The following is a 12,059-nucleotide window of genomic DNA, read 5'->3' as shown; positions in this document are numbered from 1 at the left end:
TGAAAAGCTATTACATGTGCATAATTTATTTATTAACTAGAAATAAGAGTATTTATTTGCAGCAATTTATTAAGTAAAGGTTCTCAAGAATTAACACTATTATATGGAAACAAGTAGTAACTGAGGACACTAAGAGGAAAGAATTATACATGCACAATTTTCAAGAATACTAAAATATTATCTTAAACCATAACTGTTATGAATACACAAAGAACGAGGTTATATATCCAATCTATCTTATATGTACGACCTATAGGCTGCCTGGGATATAAATTTAGCATGGCATTGTTTTAAGATGTCCAGGCAATCTAGAACAATTTATTAAATGTCTAAAAATCACCTTCTTAAAAGGACAGCATTTTTTCTATGAGTTATATACACATAAGCAATTGCAAATTTGAGAATTAATAGCATCCGAGGGACGAACAATCTTAAGTAACTGCGAGCTCTGAGATATAACATTGACTATTAATATACAAATTAAGGTTTGATTGTTCAGCATTTTAAAACACCATCTACAGCACACAACTAGATTATCTGTGCTGAAACAGGGGGAAACTCAAAAGAATAAGCAGGTGATCTAATTCACATGTACTTACTTCTCATATAGGGGTTGTTTTCAAACACAATAATTGGGATGTATGCATGCATGAATTTATAGAAGATACAAAAGCATGTATAAAAGCAATTTTTAACTTATCTTTGGAATATTGATTGTCAATCTATTTAAAATGATGGTATGTAATAGGTCAATTATTAATATTTTGTAATAACCAAATAAATTGCTGTATTGAACAAGGAACATACACTTAATCAGGTTTTTATTTGTTATAGTTTTTTTTTAAATACATGCATATTCTTTACAATTCTTTATTAGTACCACAGTGGTTCCAATAGGATGTTGAAACTGTGTTTTGAGGTGAAAACCACCTTGACCTTGGCCGCCTGCCCTCGGCCTTCCTCTCAGGCAGAAGAGGCTGAAGGCAGCTCAATCTGTTGTAGGCCAGAAAACCTACCCCGAGTCTTAGTGGGAAAAATATGGAGGCTCATGGGGCAAAGGTGAACACGGCCCTCTCATGAGTTCGCTGTAAAGCTGCTCGCTCTTTGGCAGCCTCTCGTACCACTATAGCTCTGGGAAAGTGTGTGTCTCAAGGCCCTGCCCCACAGCAGCCAGCAGCTAGCTAGCTGGCTTCACGTGGGCCAACGATTGGCTGGGAGGATGAGAAAAATGACTTTACAATAATGTTTTCTCTTGCCAAAGAATTGTTTTGGGCACAGCTAATATTTAATTACCATTGATTATAATTAATAACAATTATAAAAGCTTTCTTTATTTTCTGTAAAGCCTTCTGTAGTAAACTAAAACCCTAAGTAATAAAAAGATATTGCCTCTGAATCTTTTGTGTGAGAGCAAGGATTTAAAGTAAACTTCTCTTGAGAGGCATTAGCTAATAAAATATTTTCCACTTAGGAAACAATATACACTGAAAGATTAAAACTCTTGGCTTCTTGTATAGAAGCAGAAATGATAAAAATTTCTCACATAATGTAGATCAATATTTAGCCATACTAGAAGCAAAATATTCCAGTTGTTACAAACTCACTAGAAGCAAAACCTTTACAATCATTAAGATGCAAAGGAGAGAGAAAAAGAAACAAACTTTCGGATCTATAATAACTATATAAAAGGTAGGCAAGCCAGATTGTAATGCCTTGATAAATTTTACAGTCTGATTGACCCTTTATAAACTATGAATTTGAACTTTATTAAAACAGCATCTGGCTAGATCTGTAAAGGTGCTCTTTTAGCTAAAAGAATATCTCCTGGTTTGCAAGACAAAGGAAAGTCACACAAATCGAACAGAAGCTGCTCTGAGCTTAGTTCCTTTTGCCATGAGGACAGATATTAGAATTACTAAGTTTCTTTTGCAACATTAACTTTGGGAAAGTAAAACCCGGTTTTAAAACAATTTATCACTTTAGGAATCAACATTAAAACTTTACCAATACATTGCGAAATTTGGTCTGCTATGCCATGTACTTGAGAAGACTCCTGAGTTGCCAATTTTAAGGCTAACCTTCTGTTACCAATGTAACAATTATTTATTCTTAACCAATAACTTATGAGATGATTGTGAAAACACGCAGAGCACATTACCAATAAAAAAAAAAAAACAAATGAAGCAGTTACACTTAGACCAATCTGAGATTATTAATTTTTCTAGCTACAATCATAGAATAAAAGCACTTTATCATTTGCCAAACACATTAATCACGATTGCAGAGAACCCTCCAGGAAAAAAACCATTTATCAGCTTTTTTACCCCAAAACTAAGAGGCTGCAGACTCTCTTTTTTCCTATAAAGAACAGTTTCTCCAGCAGGGGCCCTCCTGCTGTGTGCCAGTTTCCTGGTTAAAGCATGTGGCCACTCTTGGCTTTGATGAACCACCAGATGAAGTTTTTTAGCCATCTTTATTATCCAACATAAAACATAGAACATTCATTCATTCAGACTGGACACCAACATACATGAATTGAACACGTGAACAGATTGGTGCACCAGACATTAGACAAACACACACACATACACACACACACACACACACACACACACAAAACACAAGAGGGCAGAGAACTTCTGCTGTAAGACCCAGAGAGAACAAAGCAGAGCGCCCCTGAAATTTCGCACCCCTGAAATTTCTCTCTGCTTCTGGGACATTTTCCTCCCACCTGATGCAGTTTCTGACTTCGGCCATCCACCTGATTATTAAATCCCTTTTATTAAACCCTTTCTTTTCTCACGCCTAAAAAAGCAGCTTCTCGGAGCTGAGGCTAACTGCCTGTTACATTCCTAGCCCCTGATAAATCTCACTGCTGAACCTAAATGAATTTAGTGCGCCAGTTTAACACTGTTTCAACTTAGCCCGTACCAACCTTCTCAGGTACGAATTTTCTTTAATTATTTTCTTCTTCCATGGAGCTCCAAACCAGCCGTGCTTCTTCCAAATGTCCTCTGCCGTTTCCCAGTCCCGCGTTGGTTCGTCAATCTGTTGAGGCCGGCCAGCAGCCCACATGTCTGGGTTCTAGCCTGGGAGGCATCTTAGAATCTGGAAGAGAAGAGGGAACTAGGCAGCGCGAGAAAGAATGGAACCAAGGCCGGGGTAGCAGGAGCGCAGGGTTGCCTGACACCCGCCAGCTACCCACGACCCCCACCGCAGGACTTTGGGACTGCTGGTGAGTGGAACACAGCTTCTGCTCCAATCCAATTGCGCGGGACCTGAGACTGCATTAGTTAGGGAAGCAGAAACCGGCCTGAGTAGGGCCACAGGCCTCATTCGGCCGGATCAGCGCCGGGGTAGCAGGAGCGCAGGGTTGCCTGACACCCGCCAGCTACCCACGACCCCCGCCGCAGGATTTTGGGACTGCTGGTGAGTGGAACACAGCTTCTGCTCCAATCCAATTGCGCGGGACCTGAGACTGCATTAGTTAGGGAAGCAGAAACCGGCCTGAGTAGGGCCACAGGCCTCATCCGGCCGGATCAGCGCAGGGGTAGCAGGAGCGCAGGGTTGCCTGACACCCGCCAGCTACCCACGACCCCCACCACAGGATTTTGGGACTGCTGGTGAGTGGAACACAGCTTCTGCTCCAATCCAATTGCGCGGGACCTGAGACTGCATTAGTTAGGGAAGCAGAAACCGGCCTGAGTAGGGCCACAGGCCTCATCCGGGGATCAGCACCTGGGTAGCGGGAGCGCAGGGTTGCCTGACACCCGCCAGCTACCCACGACCCCCGCCGCAGGATTTTGGGACTGCTGGTGAGTGGAACACAGCTTCTGCTCCAATCCAATTGCGCGGGACCTGAGACTGCATTAGTTAGGGAAGCAGAAACCGGCCTGAGTAGGGCCACAGGCCTCATCCGGCCGGATCAGCGCAGGGGTAGCAGGAGCGCAGGGTTGCCTGACACCCGCCAGCTACCCACGACCCCCACCACAGGATTTTGGGACTGCTGGTGAGTGGAACACAGCTTCTGCTCCAATCCAATTGCGCGGGACCTGAGACTGCATTAGTTAGGGAAGCAGAAACCGGCCTGAGTAGGGCCACAGGCCTCATCCGGGGATCAGCACCTGGGTAGCGGGAGCGCAGGGTTGCCTGACACCCGCCAGCTACCCACGACCCCCGCCGCAGGATTTTGGGACTGCTGGTGAGTGGAACACAGCTTCTGCTCCAATCCAATTGCGCGGGACCTGAGACTGCATTAGTTAGGGAAGCAGAAACCGGCCTGAGTAGGGCCACAGGCCTCATCCGGCTGGATCAGCGCGGGGTAGCAGGAGCGCAGGGTTGCCTGACACCCGCCAGCTACCCACGACCCCCGCCGCAGGATTTTGGGACTGCTGGTGAGTGGAACACAGCTTCTGTTCCAGTCCAATCACGCGGGACCTGAGACTGCTCTGGTTGGGGAGAGAGAAATCCGGCCTACATAGGGCCACAACCCTCTTCCGGTCAGAAAAGCACCGGGGCAGCTGGGGCGCAGGGTCGGCTGACACTCACCAGCTACCCACAACACCCACCACAGGATCTTAAGACTTCTGGAGAGTGGAACACAGCTTCTGCTCCAATCCAATTGCACGCGGGACCAGAGACTGCATTAGTTAGGGAAGCAGAAAAACGGCCTGTGTAGGACCACAGGCCGCTTCCGGCTGGACCAGCACCGGGGCACCGTCAGCTACCCACGACCCCCGCCGCAGGATTTAGAGACTGCTGGTGAGTGGAACACAGCTTCTGCTCCAATCTTTAAACAGTGACAACGATAACAACTAACCCCAGAGATTACCAGATGGCGAAAGGTAAACGTAATAATCTTACTAACAGAAACCAAGACCACTCACCATCATCAGAACCCAGCACCCCCACTTCGCCCAGTCCAGGGCACCCCAACACACCGGAAAAGCTAGACACGGATTTAAAAGCATATCTCCTGATGATGATAGAGAACTTCAAGAAGGACTTTAATAACACACTTAAAGAAATGCAGGAGAACACTGCTAAACAGGCAGAAGACAATAAAGAGAAAGCACAAAAATCCCTTAAAGAATTTCAGGAGAACACTGCTAAAGAGTTACAAATCCTTAAAGAAAAACACGATAACATAATCAAACAGGTAGAAGTCCTTACAGAAAAACAGGAAAACACATCCAAACAGATGATGGAAATGAACAAAACCATACTAGACCTAAAAAGGGAAGTAGACACAATAAAGAAAACCCAAAATGAGGCAACACTGGAGATAGAAACCCTAGGAAAGAAATCTGGAACCATAGATACGAGCATCAGCAACAGAATACAAGAGATGGAAGAGAGAATCTCAGGTGCAGAAGATTCCATAGAGAACATCGGCACAACAATCAAGGAAAATGTAAAATGCAAAAAGATCCTAACTCAAAACATCCAAGAAATACAGGACGCAATGAGAAGACCAAACCTACGGATAATAGGAGTGGATGAGAATGAAGATTTTCAACTCAAAGGACCAGCAAACATCTTCAACAAAATTATAGAAGAAAACTTCCCAAATCTAAAGAAAGAGATGCCCATGAACATACAAGAAGCCTACAGAACTCCAAATAGACTGGACCAGAAAAGAAATACCTCCCGACACATAATAATCAGAGCAACAAATGCTCTAAATAAAGATAGAATACTAAAAGCAGTAAGAGAAAAAGGCCAAGTAACATATAAAGGCAAGCCTATCAGAATTACACCAGATTTTTCACCAGAGACTATGAAAGCCAGAAGATCCTGGACGGATGTTATACAGACACTAAAAGAACACAAATTCCAGCCCAGGCTACTATACCCAGCCAAACTCTCAATTAACATAGATGGAGAAACCAAAGTATTCCACGACAAAACCAAATTCACACATTATCTCTCCACGAATCCAGCCCTTCAAAGGATAATAACAGAAAAAAACCAATACAAGGACAGGAACCACGCCCTAGAAACAACAAGAAGGTAATCCCTCAACAAACCTAAAAGAAGACAGCCACAAGAACACAATGCCAACTTTATCAACAAAAATAACAGGAAACAACAATTACTTTTCCTTAATATCTCTTAATATCAATGGACTCAACTCCCCGATAAAAAGACATAGACTAACAAACTGGCTACACAAACAAGAACCAACATTTTGCTGCTTACAGGAAACTCATCTCAGAGAAAAGGATAGACACTACCTCAGAATGAAAGGCTGGAAAACAATTTTCCAAGCAAATGGCATGAAGAAACAAGCTGGAGTAGCCATTCTAATATCTGATAAGATTGACTTCCAACCCAAAGTCATTAAAAAAGACAGGGAGGGACACTTCATACTTATCAAAGGTAAAATCCTCCAAGAGGAACTATCAATCCTGAATATCTATGCTCCAAATACAAAGGCAGCCACATTCATTAAAGAAACTTTAGTAAAGCTCAAAGCACACATTGCACCTCATACAATAATAGTGGGAGACTTCAACACACCACTTTCACCAATGGACAGATCATGGAAACAGAAACTAAACAGGGACACAGAGAAACTAAGAGAAATTATGAATCAAATGGATCTGGCAGATATCTACAGAACATTCTATCCTAAAACAAAAGGATATACCTTCTTCTCAGCACCTCATGGTACCTTCTCCAAAATTGACCACATAATTGGTCACAAAGCAGGCCTCAACAGATATAAAAATATTGAAATTGTCCCATGCATCCTATCAGATCACCATGGACTAAGGCTGATCTTCAATAACAAAATAAATAATAGAAAGCCAACCTTCACGTGGAAACTGAACAACACTCTTCTCAATGATACCTTGGTCAAGGAAGGAATAAAGAAAGAAATTAAGGACTTTTTAGAGTTCAATGAAAATGAAGCCACAACATACCCAAACCTATGGGACGCAATGAAAGCATTTCTAAGAGGAAAACTCATAGCTATGAGTGCCTCCAAAAGGAAACTAGAGAGAGCACACATTAGCAGCTTGACAACACACCTAAAAGCACTAGAACAAAAGGAAGCAAATTCACCCAAGAGGAGTAGACGGCAGGAAATAATCAAACTCAGGGGTGAAATCAACCAAGTGGAAACAAGAAAAACTATTCAAAGAATCAACCAATCAAGGAGCTGGTTCTTTGAGAAAATCAACAAGATAGATAAACCCTTAGCCAGACTCACTAGAGGGCACAGGGAAAGCACCCTAATTAACAAAATCAGAAATGAAAAGGGAGACATAACAACAGATCCTGAAGACATCCAAAACACCATCAGATCCTTCTACCAAAGGCTATACTCAACAAAACTGGAGAACCTGGATGAAATGGAGAAGTTCCTAGACAGATACCAGGTACCAAAGTTGAATCAAGATCAGGTTAATGATCTAAACAGCCCTATATCCCCCAAAGAAATAGAAGCAGTCATTAATAGTCTCCCAACTAAAAAAAGCCCAGGACCAGATGGGTTTAGTGCAGAGTTCTATCAGACCTTCAAAGAAGATCTAATCCCAGTTCTTCACAAACTATTCCACAAAATAGAAACAGAAGGTACTCTACCCAACTCATTCTATGAAGCCACAATTACTGTGATACCTAAACCACAAAAAGACCCAACAAAGATAGAAAACTTCAGACCAATATCCCTTATGAATATTGATGCAAAAATCCTCAATAAAGTTCTTGCTAACCGAATCCAAGAACACATCAAAACAATCATCCATCCTGACCAAGTAGGTTTCATCCCAGGGATGCAGGGATGGTTCAATATACGGAAATCCATCAACGTAATCCAGTATATAAACAAACTCAAAGACAAAAACCACATGGTCATCTCCTTAGATGCGGAAAAAGCATTTGACAAGATCCAACACCCATTCATGATAAAAGTCTTGGAAAGATCAGGAATTCAAGGCCCATACCTAAACATGATAAAAGCAATCTACAGCAAACCAGTAGCCAACATCAAAGTAAATGGTGAGAAGCTTGAAGCAATCCCTCTAAAATCAGGGACTAGACAAGGCTGTCCACTTTCTCCATACCTATTCAACATTGTACTTGAAGTCCTAGCCAGAGCAATTCGACAACAAAAGGAGATCAAAGGGATACAAATTGGAAAAGATGAAGTCAAAATATCACTTTTTGCAGATGATATGATAGTATATATAAGTGACCCTAAAAATTCCACCAGAGAACTCCTAAGCCTGATAAACAGCTTCGGTGAAGTAGCTGGATATAAAATTAACTCAAACAAATCAATGGCCTTTCTCTACACAAAGAATAAACAGGCTGAGAAAGAAATTAGGGAAACAACACCCTTCTCAATAGTCACAAATAATATAAAATATCTTGGCGTGACTCTAACTAAGGAAGTGAAAGATCTGTATAATAAAAACTTCAAGTCTCTGAAGAAAGAAATTATAGAAGATCTCAGAAGATGGAAAGATCTCCCATGCTCATGGATTGGCAGGATCAACATTGTAAAAATGGCTATCTTGCCAAAAGCAATCTACAGATTCAGTGCAATCCCCATCAAAATTCCAAATCAATTCTTCAACGAATTAGAAAGTGCAATCTGCAAATTCATCTGGAATAACAAAAAACCTAGGATAGCAAAAACTCTTCTCAAGGATAAAAGAACCTCTGGTGGAATCACCAGGCCGGACCTAAAGCTCTACTACAGAGCAATTGTGATAAAAACTGCATGGTACTGGTATAGTGACAGACAAATAGACCAATGGAATAGAATTGAAGACCCAGAAATGAACCCACACACCTACGGTCACTTGATCTTCGACAAGGGAGCTAAAAACATCCAGTGGAAGAAAGACTGCATTTTCAACAAATGGTGCTGGCACAACTGGTTGTTAACATGTAGAAGAATGCGAATCGATCCATTCCTATCTCCTTGTACTAAGGTCAAGTCTAAGTGGATCAAGGAACTTCACATAAAACCAGAGACACTGAAACTTATAGAGGAGAAAGTGGGGAAAAGCCTTGAAGATATGGGCACAGGGGAAAAATTCTTGAATAGAACAGTAATGGCTTGTGCTGTAAGATCGAGAATTGACAAGTGGGACCTCATGAAACTACAAAGCTTCTGCAAGGCTAAAGACACCATCAATAAGACAAAAAATCCACCAACAGATTGGGAAAGGATCTTCACATATCCTAAATCAGATAAGGGACTAATATCCAATATATATAAAGAACTCAAGAAGGTGGACTCCAGAAAGTCAAATAACCCCATTAAAAAATGGGGCTCAGAACTGAACAAAGAATTCTCACCTGAGGAATACCGAATGGCAGAGAAGCACCTGAAAAAATGTTCAACATCCTTAATCATCAGGGAAATGCAAATCAAAACAACCCTGAGATTCCACCTCACACCAGTCAGAATGGCTAAGATCAAAAATTCAGGTGACAGCAGATGCTGGCGAGGATGTGGAGAAAGAGGAACACTCCTCCATTGTTGGTGGGATTGCAAGCTTGTACAACCACTCTGGAAATCAGTCTGGCGGTTCCTCAGAAAATTGGACATAGTACTACCGGAGGATCCAGCAATACCTCTCCTGGGCATATATCCAGAAGATGTCCCAACCGGTAAAAAGGACACATGCTCCACTATGTTCATAGCAGCCCTATTTATAATAGCCAGAAGCTGGAAAGAACCCAGATGTCCCTCAACAGAGGAATGGATACAGAAATTATGGTACATTTACACAATGGAGTACTACTCAGCTATTAAAAAGAATGAATTTATGAAATTCCTAGCCAAATGGATGGACCTGGAGGGCATCATCTTGAGTGAAGTAACACAATCACAAAAGAACTCACACAATATGTATTCATTGATAAGTGGATATTAGCCCAAAACTTAGGATACCCAAGATATAAGATACAATTTGATAAACGCATGAAACTCAAGAAGAATGAAGACCAAAGTGTGGACACTGTGCACCTTCTTAGAATTGGGAACAAAACACCCAGGGAAGGAGTTACAGAGACAAAGTTCGTAGCTGTGATGAAAGGATGGACCATTTAGAGACTGCTGTATCCAGGGATCCATCCCATAATCAGCTTCTAAACGCTGACACCATTGCATACACTAGCAAGATTTTGCTGAAAGGACCCAAATATAGCTGTCTCTTGTGAGACGATGCCGGGGCCTAGCAAACACAGGAGTGGATGTTCACAGTCAGCTATTGGATGTATCACAGGGCTCCCAATGGAGAAGCTAGAGAAAGTACCCAAGGAGCTAAAGGGATCTGCAACCCTATTGTTGGAACAACATGATGTACTAACCAGAACCCTGGAGCTCTTGTCTCTAGCTGCATATGTATCGAAAGATGGCCTAGTCGGCCATCAATGGAAAGAGAGGCCCATTGGACTTGCAAACTTTATATGCCCCAATATAGGGGAATGCCAGGGCCAAAAGAATGGGAATGGGTGGGTAGGGAAGTGGGGGGCGCTATGGGGGACTTTTGGGATAGTATTGGAAATGTAATTGAGGAAAATATGTAATAAAAATATAAATAAAAAAAAATTAAAAAAAAAAAAAAAAAAGAATGGAACCAAGACATCAGTCTGATCAAGGTTCAATTTTACTATTCTGAGACACTGGGTTATGAAGAAGGAGGAGGGGCCCATTCCCGCCAAATCATCCTTGGAGTCCAGTTTCAGGTGACCACGTGTTGGCTCCGGAACAGCTAGGCTGCAGGTAGCAGCAGTGGGAGTGGCAGACCAATAGGGTGGCAGGCTCCACCCCTGATGCTCTCCTAGCCCTAACAGTCAAACCTGATCAGCCAGATTTCAGGCTGAGGGGTGAGGTTACAATATTTGTTGGTCTTTTTTCCATGCAGCTTTTGGGGGGGGGGTTGTTTTGTTTTATTGAGCCTGGAATTTGCTGTGTAGCCTTTGTTGTCTTGGAATTTGCTCTGTAAACTAGGCTGTCCATGAACTCACAGAGATCTACCTGCCTTTGCCTCCCTAGTGCTGGGGTTAAAGGTGTTCACCACCACCACCTAGCCCATAATCTCATATTCTATCAAGGGATTTAGGTTCCATAAATGCACTTACATATTATCATAAAAGGTTCCAACAGATGGAACACAACTACACAGTATAAGGTGGACCAATACATGTGTGTCCTTATTGAAGAATCCCTTATCTTATGTCCTTTCATGTTCTTGCTTTATCAAAACATCCTCTCACCTGTGTCGGCTTCAGGAAAACACTCCTTCACATGTTTGCCACAGGAAAACACCATCAGACACGACTGACTTTCCAAAGAACCCTTACGTTTCCACTTCAGATAGGCATCTTCTTCTTTAGGTTAAGAAAATTTTTTCCTGTCACTCTGTGGAAAATATTTTCTGTGCATTTGACCTGTGTTTCTTCTCCTTCCTTAATTCTTATTTTAGATTTGGTCACTTCACAGTGTCCCACATTTCCTGGATGTTTTGAACCAGGAGTTATTTTTAGATTGAACATTTTCTTTGACCTATGTATTCATTTCTTCTACCAGGTCTTCAGTGTCTGAGATTCTCTTTTCTTATCTCTTGAATCCTGTTGGTGAAGCTTGCCTCTGTGGTTGCTGTTCAAATTCCTATATTTTCATTTCCAGATTTCCCTCAGTTTGGGTTCTCTTTATTAATTCTGTTGGAGGAAGGGGGTCCAGGAGTCACCTCACAAATCACATATTCCCAGGATTGATTGATCAGGGCCACCGTCCAGACTCAGAAGCTGATGTAGAGTCAAGATCCTACAGGGCTTTTAAAGCCTGAGAGCTATAATAACCATCTCTGCTAAGTTACTCCGCCAATCATGACTTAGGGATAGGGCTTTCTGTAGGAGCATGTCTTTGTTGTGCACTTATTTTGCTCCTATTGGTTAGGGTATTCAACTATGGCAGAGGACTTGCCTTGTCTTATATTCATGTCTTAGCTTGCCAACCAGGATATCAGTTTTCCACATACATGTCTCTTTCTGTCAATTAGGATATCAGATCCCAGGGAGGTCTTGGA

Source organism: Mus caroli, unplaced genomic scaffold (assembly GCF_978045245.1).
Source record: "Mus caroli unplaced genomic scaffold, Mus_caroli_1 scaffold_16, whole genome shotgun sequence".
In the NCBI taxonomy this organism is placed as follows: domain Eukaryota; kingdom Metazoa; phylum Chordata; class Mammalia; order Rodentia; family Muridae; genus Mus; species Mus caroli.
This window is presented reverse-complemented; position numbering follows the sequence as displayed.